The sequence below is a fragment of the Aythya fuligula genome, chromosome W, assembly GCF_009819795.1.
Source record: "Aythya fuligula isolate bAytFul2 chromosome W, bAytFul2.pri, whole genome shotgun sequence".
Classification (NCBI taxonomy): domain Eukaryota; kingdom Metazoa; phylum Chordata; class Aves; order Anseriformes; family Anatidae; genus Aythya; species Aythya fuligula.
In genome coordinates, this window is record NC_045594.1 from 10704298 (window position 1) to 10719180 (window position 14883).

Below are 14883 nucleotides of genomic sequence, written 5' to 3' on the forward strand. Positions count from 1 at the left end.
CTATTATGACTATTGCATGGGACACTATGCAAATCTCTGATATCTGGCCAGGAGATTAAGGAGACGGGGAGAGCTGAAGAATGACTAAAAGACAAAGCTTGCAGGGGACGCTGCACAAGTCTCTGACATCCGGCCAAGATGGACAAAGGAGAAGGGCAAGAAAAAAAGCCTGGGAGGAAGACTATGAGCCTTCGGCACAAGAGACCTCCAGAGACCCCCAGAGGGACCACCGGAGACTGATAGGCATGCTCCAGTAGGAGGGTTTGGATTCCAGAAACTAATTATAATAACCCTGGTTTTTCTAGAAGTAGTAATGAATATGTAGGAGCCTAGGAGCATAAAAATCAGCTGCTTTATGTAACTGGTATGCATCTTGGTGGAGCAGAGACTCCCAGTGCACCCAGCGCTGTTTGCTTACCTCTATTCCTTTAATAAATTGTAAACTTTGATTATAATCCTATTTTGAAGACTGAGACATTTATTACAGGTCCGTACCACAGGGTCCATCCCTCAGGAGAAAACTGCTCCAACCTGGCTCCCCCACGGGCAGCAGCTCCTGCCAGGTCACCTGCACCTGCATGGTCTCCTCTCCACGGGCTACAGGTCTGGCCCAGAATCTGCTCGGGCAGAGGTCTTCCACAGGCAGCAGCCTCCATCCATGCAGGTCCACCTGCTCCACCGTGGTCTCTTCCACGGGCTGCAGCATGGAACCCTGCTCCACATTGGTACTCCAAGGGCTGCAGGGGGACATCCTGCTTCACCATGGTCCTCACCACAGGCCACAGGGGACTTCTGCTCCGGTGCCTGGAGCACCTCTCCCCCTCCTTCTTCACTGACCTTGGCACCTGCAAGGCTGTTCCTCACTCCCCTCACTCTCCCAGCTGCTGTGTGGTGCAGTGTTTTTTTCCCTGTCTTAAATATGCTCTCAGAGAGGCGCAAAACAACATTGCTTATTGGCTCAGCTCTGGAAAACAATGGGGCCCTTCCCAAACATGGGGCAGCTTCTAGATCTTTCTCACAGAAACCACCCCTATGGCCCCCTGCTACCAAAACCTTGCCACGTAAACCCACTACAATATGTCAAAGCCATAGTCTTGCAGCAATGATATGTCAATGATGATTAACACCACAATAAACAGAATCCTTAATCCCTCTTTGATTAATCCCAGTAACCATCTATGCATCGTCCCAAACAAATCAGTCAGCCATTGATTGAAAGGATTGATATCATATTGAATCTTTCTCATGTGCTCTTTCAGGAATGTAATGGATTTGTGAATTGACTCATTACGATCAGAAAGGTTCATACAGCACATTTCCTCAAAAATCCTCACACCCATGCCCTTGAGCCAAAAGCAAGAAGTCAATAGCAGCTCGATCCTGTAAGAGTGCATGTCGCAGACTATTTTGGTCTGGTAACATCTCCTCAAGTATCTCTGTCGTGGCATTGGCTTGATTCTCGGCCCAGCACGCCAATATTCCTAAATTATTAAGTGCGGTGACAGATGCCTCTCCTGGCACGAAAATTGCCAATGCCGCTCTAGCCGCAACACCAAGCAACTCCACATTATCATTGCAATCTGGTGTGAGCAATGCCCATTTATGTCTGGTGATCTCACGCAACTGCGACAAGCTAGGAGCAAATATAGTAAGTTTACCTAAGTAACATGGACCTCCGATAGCATTTGCAGGGATACCTTGCCAGGGCCTATCCCCGCAAATCAGAAAGACATCAGGAGGTAAGGCCATAGCTGTACAATTCTTCTAAACGCTATAGCTGTTACCCCTGGTCTCTGTGCCATAAGCCCCTAAACCCTGCCTAGCAGTGTCATTGTAACCACAGGTGTTACTTGTATTTCTGTACCCGTATGGCCCTTTCCAAGTTCCTGTAGCAGGATCTCCGTAATTCATTCTTATTTCTGGTAACACATTTGGTGCTGCTATATTTATTGTTTGAGAATTAATACTCTCAGGAAGGCTCGGTCTTCTCGGTCACTAGTCAAACATAAGTGATTCAAGACAAACAGTGCCTTCATTCATCAATGTCCTTGATTTCTTTTAATCTCGCTAATTGTTCTTTTAAAACCTGATGTGATCGCTCAACAATCACTTGGCCTGTGGGAGAATATGGAACACCTGTGACAGGCTTTACTACCCACATTTTCATAAACTTCTAACCCTTTTGCTAACACGCTGGACCATTGTCCATCTTGATCTGCTGTGGCACTCCCATAATGGCAAAACACACCATCAGATGTCTAAACACATGGTGTGCTTTTTTTTCCCCCTGAGACGTTGCCCATATGAATCTTGAACAAGTACCAATACTCACACGCACATATCTTTCAGTATGAAATTCTGATACATGTGTTACATCCATTTGCCATACCTCAAGTGCCTTAACACCCTGTGGATTAATACCCAAACCTAACCCTGGTCCATGATGACTACAGGAAGGTCACAATCTTACTATTCCTTTCACATCTGTCCAAGTAAGTCCAAGCATTCTCCAAAGACCCTTTGCATTCTGATGGAACATTTCGTGCAACACTCGCGCATTTGCAAAATCAGTCTCAGGCACCTTTGTGACTATACTCACCAACTTGTCTGCTTGTGAATTACCTTCTGTTAACCCAATCGAGAACTGACGACTACGTATATGGATAACACAGTAAGGTGCAGTTCTCCCCTGAATGGCATCTCGCAGCTGCAGAAATAATCTGTCCCTCTTAGTGTGCCGTATCAAGGCATCCACTATCCGTTTTACCACGTTGACAACATACAGAGAGCCTGAGATGATATTAATCGGCTCATGCATCCAGCACTGACAAGCTCAAACAACTGCAGACAATGCCAATGTTTGTAATGAATCCCCTGTCTCCTCTGGAATTATGTATTTCTCCCAACTTCCGTTCTCGTACCACACACACGCAGCCTTCCTACTTGCCACACCTGCATCAGTGTATACAGTGCGACCCACCACTGGTCAGGACGAAAGCTGTGGTACTACCTGCCATTTATATGATCTTATAACTTGCCATGGAGGCCCCTTTGGAGTTCGGGAATGTACCAATCCCGGGTAACCTAACACAGCTTCTCGTAGTGGTATGGATTGCTGTTAGCACCATTCCAAATGATCCTGATTCATCAGCAGACTAATATCTCCTGGTTCCTGCCCGCTGATCTCAATACTCCGAGAGTAACCCTTACATACTAATTCTGCGATAGCTTCCACGCATGTTTGAACACTCGTTTTTGGCTGAATCAGTAGGAAAATCCATTCCAGAACTCGAAAACGCTGCCCTATCATTCCACCCTTGCCATCACCTGTTTCATTTATGTCATTCCTATTCCCAGTGCTGTTAATGTCAGTGGCATCTTCCTGATACCGTTTCTATCTTTGGCGTCCCTTACTCTCTCCCTTTTCTTTTTTCCACTGACCAAGCACCGCAAATGGATGAGACACATGATTGCTTATTAATAAGGAGAGTACAACTTCTGCTATACATCTGCAAGCAGTGCCAGCTGCAACCTTAGAAGCTATTTGTGAAAGAGCCTGCTGTTGGTCATTTGTTAGTGTAATCTGTGGCTCTGCAGTCATGCCCCGCAATAAAGGTAGTAATATAGCTAAGGCATCATTAGTAATCCGGACAATGTGGCAACCCCACTGAATATTATCCAGGAACATTTGTACATCTGTCAAATTATGTAACAGCATAGTTATATCACCTTTCTGTGGATGAATAGTAGGATCTGATATTTTCCATCCCAAGTATAGCCATGGCTGTTTCTGTTGAACCTTCTCTGGGGCTATCTTCAACCCTTTTGCTTCCAAAGTATCCTGAATAAACTTTAAATCTGAATCCTGGAAGCATTCTGGCCTACCAAACCAAATGTTATCCATATAATGGTAAATAATTGCATCACACCACGCTGTCCGAATTGGTTCTAATGCCCAGGCCACATATAATTGACATAATGTAGGGGAATTCCTCATCCCCTGTGGAAGCACTAGCCATTCATAGCTCTTTGCCAGGGCCTGTTTGTTAATGGAGGGTACCGTAAAAGCAAATCTCTGACAGTCCTGTGCCACCACATCTGGTTGCCTGGACTGATCAGCTCTCTGTACCAACATGTCCTCTACTGCTACGGTTCTCGGCAGTGTAACTAAGATGTTTTGAGTTTTTGGGCTTGCATTATCAAATGCAAGCATTTTGAACACACTGCTTTTAGACTCCGCTGTTAGATCAGGATGATCAGCAATTGCTGCCCACAACCGATCGATAAAATTAGCATATGGTTCCCCAGGGCCCTGTTCTAGTGATGAGAATGAAGGTGCTTTCTTTTCCCCTGGGAGACTAAGAAGAGCCCTCAGTGTGAGCTGTGCAGCTGTTTGGTGAATAATCACAGGGAACTGCAACTGAATTTGGGTACTGAGATAAGGACCCGTTCCCTTTAACATCTCTGCAGTAATCCCATACAGAGGGTCTCTCGGTTGACGCAGTTGACCCGCTTCCCCCTGTGGTAACTGCAACCATTCCCTTTCAAACAATAACAATGGGGAAGGAGTTAAAAATGAGTGTGACAAGTTTTGACAGTCAAGTGGACACATTAGTTCTGCCTGGAAAATCCATTAAAATATCTGTCGAGCCGCCTGGGATTGTAAACCATAGTCCATAACCGTTTTTGGAGCTTGTTGTGAAAGCTTCCAATCATGCGGCTGCCACGACCCGGTGCCTTGCACAAGGTCGATAATAATAGGGCAGGCCAAGGATGTAGCATGCCAATGCCTTTCTATGATGGTATCACGTATGATGTCGGAGCACCTGTCCCTCCTTAGTGCCAACGGTGGTGTAGCGATGAACAATGAGGGAGTCGGCTCCGGTGGGGCAGACGATAGAAGAAGCTCCTCCGAATCTATAATTTTTAAGTTTTCCAATTTCACTAGCAGTTCTTGGAACAACTCCTCCAGTGAAGGTCAATTTTCGCAAGCTGCTGCTGCACCTCTCATTGGCGAAGCATCCCGAGTGGATTTATTGCTTCCTGGCAGCGGCACCAATGCTGGCAGCACAGCTTCATCAAGGTTTTCTGGTGCAGGGGGTGGGGAGTGTGGAGTCCCCACTCCCCATCAGCACTCTGCTCCTATAGTCCCGTAGTTATTTCTGCCGCTGATTGATTTATTGAAGAGGGCATACCCCAAACTGGGGTGGGTGCAGGAACTGACGAAAAAGATTGTGCCAGCCGTGTTCCTGAGGTCTCAGGTTTCATACTCGGCGTTCTGTCAGTCCCAGACAGTACTGACAAAGATTGTGCCGCCGCCATCGCCATCTGCTGTTCGGTTTTCATACCGCACAGCACATTAATCACTGTGTGCAACTTGCATCTTTATCTAGCTTTCCACTTGAGATGGCTTTATCCCATAAGTGATTTCCTACGTGCTGCCACTCATCTGGGCTAAACATTAGAGGGATTTCCTTCAGAAAACCCTCCTTCTGAGCCCAGTGCACCAAGGATTTGATCTTTTTTACATTGCAAGATACACCTGTCTTAGAGAGAATACTAGAGAGAAGCTGGATAGCTGCTTCCTCCTCCATGGTTACGTCAGATGAGCTGCAGGGTCTTGATCTCCACCCCTCTGCTATGTGCCAACTCACCACACGGTGGCGATCGTGTGCCGTTTCCACTGATGCCTCCGATGTCTCATAGCAACTCGACCCCGGATGTCCCGCGTCTCACCACGTTACTTCACTCTTCCGCATCTTACCATGATTCTGCTCCGCGTCTCACCGCGATCTCTGCCTCTGCGTCTCACCGCGATCTCTGTCTCTGCGTCTCACTGCGATCTCTCTATCTCCACATCTCACCGCGATACCTGTGTCCGGGTCTGTGCTTGGAGTCTCTCAGCGTCTATCAGGTTTTTCAGTGTCTGTCAGGTCTCAGTGTCTCTCAGGTCTCTCAGCGTCTCTTAGTGTCTCTCAGCGTCTCTCAGCATCTCCGGGTCTCAGCCTGTTCGGGTGCCATAGGTTCCAGGAATAAAAACCAAAAACACGACAGACAGTAGTATGGTCAGATCATGCTCTACTTTATTACACAAATAACCTGACTTTTATAGCAAAATTAATGGGGCGGATAGTGTCTCATACAAGATTATTGGTCAAAAGCACTCAGACAAACAACTGCACGAAAACAACCACACCTGCAAGAAAACAACCCCCTTGTGATTAGCAGTCACGTAGATCTCGTCCTTGAAGCCAGCTGCTGGCAACAATATTTTTCTAAATTCCTCAATCGGGTGATGTGGGAACACTGTCATGGGAACTTCTCATAGTCGTCCTGGTAGCTTGGTTTGCTCAGCTGCAGCAAATCATGGCCTCCTTGGTATTTCAAAAATCCCTCAACACTGTTGTTCTCGGGTAGTTTCTTAGCCTGATGTTATGGGAATATTTAAAATGCCGAGAATTCAAAGAAATGGTATATTGCTCTTTTCTGAGGAATTTTTCTTCACAGTTTCATTTTTTAATCTCACAATTGCCCAAAACTGTCCTTTCCCAGAAGATATTGAACCAAGAAGTAATAATGAATATGTAGGAGCCTAGGAGCATAAAAACCAGCCGCTTTATGTAACTGGTGTGCGTCTTGGTGGAGCAGAGACTCCTGGTGCACCCAGCGCTGTTTGCTTACCTCTATTCATTTAATAAATTGTAAAACTTTGTAATCCTATTTGGGACTCAGTCATTTGTTACAATTGGGGGCTCGTCCGGGATGGCTTTGTGTTGAGGGATTTTTTGAAACATCAAAAATCCCATGGCTTGCTGTAGCTGAGCAAACCAAGCTACCAGGGCAACTATGAGAAGTTCCCATGACAGTGTTCCCACATCGCCCAATTGAGGAATTCAGAAAAATATTGTTACCAGTAGCTGGCTTCAAGGACAAGGTCTACGTGACTGCTAATCACAAGGGGGTTGTTTTCTTGCAGGTGGGGTTGTTTTCTTGCAGTTGTTTGTCTGAGTGCTTTTGACCAATAATCTTGTGTGAGACACTATCCACCCCTGTTAAGTTCACTTTAAAAGTTAGGCTATTCGGGCAATGAAATGGAGCATGATCTGACTCTACTGGTGTCTGTCGTGCTTTCGGCCGTGCTTCCTGTAACAGCTTTGGTTCCTGAATTCTGATTTGATCTAGGAGAGGCGCCCCACCATTTGGTGGCTCCTGTTCGAGTCAGGTCAGGACTAATGCCATCTTGAACCTGAATAAAGGTAAGCAAAGATTTTGATTTTTTGTATGAGCTCCCTTGCTGGCTGCAGCACTATATTTTGCCTGTAATTCTGCGCGCGAAGATCCGAACAAAGACGACAGAGTTGTAAGTATTTAAGGTGTATACCGTTTGGTGGGGTGGGATTCGGTTGCCTATGTGTGTAAGAGTGTGACTGAGACAGAACTCAGTTCCGAAGTGAGTGTGGAGGTCTTCTAACCGCGGTTCCAATCTAACGTGAGGGACTTGGCCGGTGAAGGACCGAAGCGATTCCTATAGGATTTGTGGGTGGGTGATAGGTTCTAAACCCCCTGCAAGACACTCTTACTAAGGTAACCAAGGGCTGTGGGAATTGCCATAGTAAAATTCCTAGATGGGTCAGACGAAATCGAAGACCAATGACCAGAAGAAAGGGAGCAAATTACCAGACATACCACCAGAAAGTCCATTAGGAATAATGATTAGAAATTGGAACGATAAGGGCCCCAGAAAAGGAAAAAGTAAATTAAAAATGGTTTAGTACTGTATGATAGAATGGCCAAAGGAGCTTTTAAAACCACATGTCCTTTGGCCTGTTTTTGGATCCTTTGAAGACTGGATTTGCCAAGCCTTAAACATACATGTTAATTCCAAGGACCCTTTTAGCCAGGAGGAAAGTGATTATGCAGGATTATGGATCAGGACTTCACATCCTTTTCCAGCCTCAATATTTACACTAAAAGCAGACGAGAAATTTGAAGAAGGAGAACAAAAACAGGAAAAAGAAAAAGATGATAAATGGGAGCCATTGGATAACCTACCACCTCCATATCCTAACAATCCACCCCCGGCGGCGGCGCCCCCTCCAGTGGCCGTGGTATCTCCAGCAGTACCACCGTTGCCCCTGCCTCCACCACTAACAGCAATGGAATTAGACCAACCTCCGGCTGCATGTACGAGAAGTAGGACTGCCGTATCTGAGAGAGCTTCTCTATATCCCCTAAGAGAGGTACCCCTAGGAGGCAATCTGGGATGCATTGGGTTTGTGGCAGTCCCATTAAATACCACAGATGTAAGGAATTTCAAGAAAGAAATGGGGACCCTATTAAATGACCACCTTGGAGTAGCTGAAAAACTGGACCAATTCCTAGGCCCCAATACTTATACCTGGGAAGAAATACAGCCCATTTTAGGGATCTTATTTACTGCTGAGGATTGGAGGAATTACTTAGGGAAGCACAGAAAGTATATGTTAGGAGAGATGAGGAAAAACAAAAAGCAAAAGACAAGATCTTTGTAGCAGCAGTAAGAGAAAGTCAGAAAAAGACCTTGTCCGGAGAGAGGGAGGAATCTTATATCAAGAATTAATAATAAAAAATTTAAGGGCATTAAGAGAACCAAAGGAAATAGCAGTGGTACTTGTGAAAGGACACCAAAAGGGATTAGATTACCGAACCAGAGGAAATAATCTAGCAGATAAAGAAGCCCAGGAAGCAGCCTTGAGGACTCAGGTTGCTAAAATTAATATAGTATGGGAGGAAGAAAGGCGAGAGGGAAGAGAAAAGAAGTTTACCCCTGAAGAACAAACAAAACTGGAGAAAATAGGGGCTAAGTTAGAACAAGGAAAATGGACACTGCCAGACGGGCAAGAGATATTGCCAAAGGCTTATGCGAGGCAAATATTGGGACATTTGCATTCACAAACACATTGGGGTACAAAGGCGTTAAGTGATCATTTACTTAAACAATTTGGTTGCATTGGGATTTTTGAAATAGCAAAGCAAATTACACAAGGTTGCTTAATTATCAGAAGATAAATAAGAAAGCGTTTCGACAAGCAGTCACGGGAGGGAGAAAAACAGCTTATAGGCCTTTCGAGAAAGTACAAGTTGATTTCACTGAATTGCCCAAAGTAGAGAGGATAAAATATTTATTGGTAATAGTAGATCATTTAACACAATGGGTAGAAGCTTATCCCGTAGCACAAGCTACAGCACAAATGGTGGAAAAATTCTATTAGAACACCTGATACCTAGATATGGGATAATCCAGTACATTGATTCTGACCAGGGCACACACTTTACTTTTAAAATAATAAAATTATTATGTCAGTCATTAGGTATTCAGTGGGAATACCATACTCCGTGGCACCCACAAAGCTCAGGGAAAGTCGAAAGACTGAATCAAACAATAAAACAACAGTTGGCCAAATTAACGATCGAGACATAAATGCCCTGAACGAAATGCTTACCATTGGCACTTTTAAACCTAAGAACTAAAGCACACAGTGAGACTGGATTATCGCCATATGAAATGTTATATGGTATGCCTTATTCTCAAGGGATGCCTACAGGGAACAATGTAGTTGAGGATCGTAGCATCCAGAAATATATAATTACTATTGGAAGGAGATTACAAGAGCTAAGAGAAATTGGAATGATGGCTCAAACACCACCTTTAGGATTTGCTAAATCATAAGATACAACCAGGAGACAAGGTCTTAATAAAAACCTGGAGGGAAGAATCATTGAACCCCCAATGGGAGGGAATGTACCCTGTTTTACTTACTACTGAAACAGCTGTGAGAACAGCAGAAAGGGTTTGGACCCACGCATCTAGAATAAAAGGACCAGTAACTACTGAAACTTGGAGGGTTGAGTCCGCTCCTGGGAAACTGAAACTAAGGCTAAAGTGGGACTAATATTCTTGCATGAATTAAGGGCACCAGATAAAGAGGACAAGCCTGAAGGGAGGAAAGGGAGAAGGCAAGACCAGGGCGGGACCCTCCACTGCGGTCTGTAAGGTAGGCAACCCCTATGGGTATTGACTGCTGAGTGAGAGGACCTCGACCGGACTTCTCCCGCACTAAGGTTGGGTTGTCCTGAGAAAATTACAAAAGAACCTTTTTTTTTTTAAACCCATATAAAATTGTGGTTCGTTTTCCAGGAGCTGGATCACCCCGACAGGCTGAACAGTAACACAAGCCTGAATCAACCCTGAAAGCGGGCCCAACCCCTTGATTGAAGGCGTTTGCCTATTATGATCCAGCTACGTGGGCAGAAGACAGATCCTGGGGTTATAGGACCCCAATATATATGCTTAATAGAATAATTAGGTTACATGCTGCAATAGAAATAGTTGTAAATAAAACCAGATATGCACGTGGATTAATTGCAAAGCAAAATACCAAGATGAGAACTGCTTTGTATCAAAATCGCTTAGCTTTGGATTATTTACTAGCACAAGAAGGAGGAGTCTGTGGAAAATTTAACCTTAGTAATTGCTGTTTAGAGATTGATGATGAGGGTGTTTCTTCCTAGTAGCTGGTAGAATGCTATGTTTTGGCTTAGGATGAGAAGAGTGCTGATAACATGCTGATGTTTTAATTGTTGCAGAGCAGTGCTTACACCAAGCCAAGGACGTTTCAGCTTCTCACTCTGTCCTGCCAGCGGCCAGGCTGGGGGTGCAACAAGAGCTGGGAGGAGGGCCGGACTGCTCGGGGTTAGGCTGGGCATCGGACAGCAGGTGGTGAGCAATTGCATTGTGCATCACTTGTTTCGTACACATTATTACTAGTAGTGCTATTATCATCATTATTGTCATTATTGTCATTATTATTATTATTATTATTATTATTATTATTATTATTATTATTATTAATTTGTCTTTATCTCAACTCACAGGCTTCATTTTCCTGTTTCTCTCTCCCATCCCAGAGAGGGAGGGGGGAGGGTGAGAGAACGGTCGTGTGTTGTTTAGCTGCCCGCTGGGTTAAACCACAACAGAAGGAAAAGCTGTAAATGAACTTGTAAAGGAAATGAAGAAAATTGCACATGTCCCAGTTCAAACTTGGAATGGAATCGATCTAGGAGGATTATGGGGGGAGCTTTATGGGCGGTGATTGGTTTGCTAAAATAAGGATGGTTGTATTGGGGATATGTGGAGGATTGTTAATAATTCCATGTTTAATACCCTGTATTACCAGACTAATACACTCGGTTATACAAGGAATGCAAATATCTGCGGTACCTGTTGACCCAGAACCAGGGAAAAAGAAAACCCATTCCCTGATGATAATAAAAACAAACAAAGTTCCAAAATTTGTATCAATTCGTCAAGTATTGACTTGATTGGAAAGGAAAACATGAATCAATACCATGAAAAGGGAGATGAGGGATTGTGAAATGTGTTCATGATTCGTGTCAATATGGAACAATGCTAGGGCCGCATGATATGATGAAATGTGACCTTCTGTCTTACATGCCCTTGTATAACCACAAGTCTAAGAAAAACAGAGTGGTTAATGTATATAGTTCTTATATCTTGCAAAGGAATGGTCCAGCAATTTGTGTCAATAGGGGATAAGAGAACAAAGGGGTTTCAGAATAACTGCTAACTATTATGACTGTTGCATGAGACACTATGCAAGTCTCTGATATCTGGCCAAGAGATTAAGGAGAAGGGGAAAGCTGAAAGACGAATAAAAGACAAAGCTTGCAGGGGACGCTGCACAAGTCTCTGACATCCAGCCAAGATGGACAAAGGAGAAGGGCAAGAAAAAAAGCCTGGGAGGAAGACTATGAGCCTTCGGCACAAGAGACCCCCAGAGGGACCACCAGAGACTGATATACATGCTCCAGTAGGAGGGTTCAGATTCCGGGAACTAATTATAATAACCCTGCCTTTTCCAAAAGTGGTGATGAATATGTATTAGCCTAGGAGCATAAAAAACAGCCACCTTATGTAACTGGTGTGCGTCTTGGTGGAGCAGAGACTCCCGGTGCACCCAGCGTTGTTTGCTTTCCTCTATTCATTTAACAAATTGTAAAACTTTGATTGTAATCCTATTTGGGACTTAGCCATTTATTACAAAATGGTACCTCTGACAGGGCTCAGTTTACCTTCATTCTAGTGCTCTCAGACATACTGAACTAATTCAAAACTATCTTCTATACTGGCCTAGAGAAAGCTCTCTCAGCTCCTAGCAAATGGTCCCTCAGATTTCAGCACACTGTGAATTTGGGGCATTGAAATATGCAGGAGTGAGAGGTAGAAATAAAGCCAAAGTGATACATCTGTTAGCCTCAAAATATGTCCAGCGGTATTCAGCAAAACTGTGAGATAATGACCCCAAATTCTATATTCACAGAGGAAATTTACTGTGCTCTGTGCTTAGTTTTCAATGCTTAGTTATGTAGGCTTCCTTGTGCTATTGTTGCACAGCTGTTTTTAACCTGACATAATGAATTGCCTCTTCAGGTCTCAGCAAGGATAATTATTCTCCGAGCTACTCACATAACCACCCTCATCGCACACAGGGAGAATGCCAAAGTCAGGAGAGCTTGACAAAAAATACAGAAAGAAGGGAGAGAAGAAAAAAAAAAAAAAAAAGAAGTAACAGAAACTCCTGACAGCTTAGGCTCAACAGGTGACTGAAGTCAAACTGAGCAGATAAACCCTTCCTTACAGAGAAAGCAGACTTCAGGCTGTTCAGGGAACTAGTCAGCAAGGAGCCCCTGGTGTGGTGTAATTGCCTGAAGTAACTAGGAAAATAAAACTAACATTCACATTTTAAAGAAAATGTACAGCATTGAAGAGGCTTTCAGGGTAGGGTGTAGCTGCGTTACCTGAGCGTTCCCTAGGCTTCCAACCTTAGATGCTATCGCGCTGGGGAAACCTGATGTGCTAGCTCTAAGGAACAGTATGGAGCGTAGAGTGGAGTGGAGACACCACGGCTAGGCTCTGTAACCAGGTGGAGACTCGACTGGTCTTGTGCACACCGAGACCAATAAGCTGCACTTTTTGCTACCCTGAGCCAAGGACCTGTCATGTTTTGACAAATGCTGTATCCTAGTGTACTTTTTGCTCATTATAATATCATTATAATACCAAAACACACCTCCATCCCAAAAGCTACCTGCCTCCAAGGTGCGACCACCCCTCACTGAGCACGCGCTCTGAATTTCTCGGAACCTATTACTTTAAACGGAGACGGGAGAACTTTTCACCAATCATAACTAAGATATGCTTGACTAGAGCCACTCAAGCTTCACCTAAAAGATAGAAAATAATATAAATTGGCCTAAGAGAGAGGGGATGTTAGGGAAGATACCACCGTCAGGGGAGATACCATCCCGAGTGAATACAACATCCTTAGGACCTCCTGACTCCTGGGATCAGTCGACGGGCTGAGCCTCTCTTCCCCCCCCATTGGGACGCCTTTGGGTGAGATCTGAATACTTGCTTATAAACCTCTATAGAGTCTTTGATCCTTTTAGCGCGTTTATTCCTAGGCTGCGCACCTGTAACATCTGTAACACCTATAACATCTATAACACCTGTAACATCTGTAACATCTGTAACATCTATAAACATCTATAACACCTGTAACATCTGTAACACCTACAACACCTATAACACCTGTGTATTTTATGCATACTAGCTTGCTTTTGCAGACAGTCACTATCGCCGGCAATCCAAAAGAACCTGATTATCTGTTGCTGTAATAAACCATACTTGATTGCATTGTGATAACTCTCATTAAGTGCAACAAGGGTGAGGGTGGTTATCCGTGATAGTTCAGTGTTCTGAATCTAACCAGACCCCCAGGCGGTTAATGCATTTTTGGTGAATGTCTGAACGGACCCCCAGATGGTTAATGCGTTTTTGGTGAATGTCTGAATGGACCCCCAGGCTGTTAATGCGTTGATGGTGAATGTCTGACTGGACCCCCAGACGGTTAATGTGTTTTTGGTGAATGTCCGACTGGTTCAGTACCCTGAATCTGACCGGGCCTGTAACGGTTAATCAGCTACACCCCTTAACGCGACAGTAAAATTGGCGTAGTCGGCAGGATTGCTATGGATAAACTTCTGCAAAAATACAAGTGTGCCCCTTCCCAGGCAGGGAAGGAGTGGGCCCAAAAGTTTTGGAAAGATGAGGAAAAGGTGGTGGAGCGCATTAAGCAGTGTCAGGCTTCACGAAAGATTGGTCAAAGAAAGGGTAAAGGTGCGATTTGTGCTGTGTTAGGAGACTGTTTGTCTTGTGCTCAGCAAGAAGCTAAGGAAACTCCTGCTCCCAAACTGATCTCTGATGCGGAACATACCGCTTTGAAATCAGAGAATGAAATATTGAAGTCATCATTGGCCTTTGAAAGGGAGACCGGAAAAGCATTAGGAGTCAGAGTGGATAAACTTGTGAGCGAAAATAATTATCTTAAACAATTGCTGGAGAGGGTTAGTCATCTGTTAACTAAAATACAGCCTTGTGCTCCGGTTAAGCAGATTCGTAGACTGTTGTATAATGCAGACCCTGAAAGCTGGGATGGTGATATCTGGTTTGACAGTGATGATGGTGTTGAAGAGATTTCTGATTCTGAACCTCAATCGATTTCCTTGAGACCTTTGGTTAAGACTGAGAATACTGTTGATGATAATGATGAAATCCGCACTACTGTGCGAACAATTCCGTGGTCACCGGCGGAGTTAATTAAAATACAGGAGAAGTTCTCAAGGCGACCAGGGGAATCGGAGGTGGAGTATGTGTGGCAAGTTTCTCTTGAAGGAGGAGATCGAATTATGTTGAGTGAGGAAGAAGCAGGTGGCTTTTGGGGACCTGGAGTGTTTTTAACCACCACACCAGGAGACCATAGT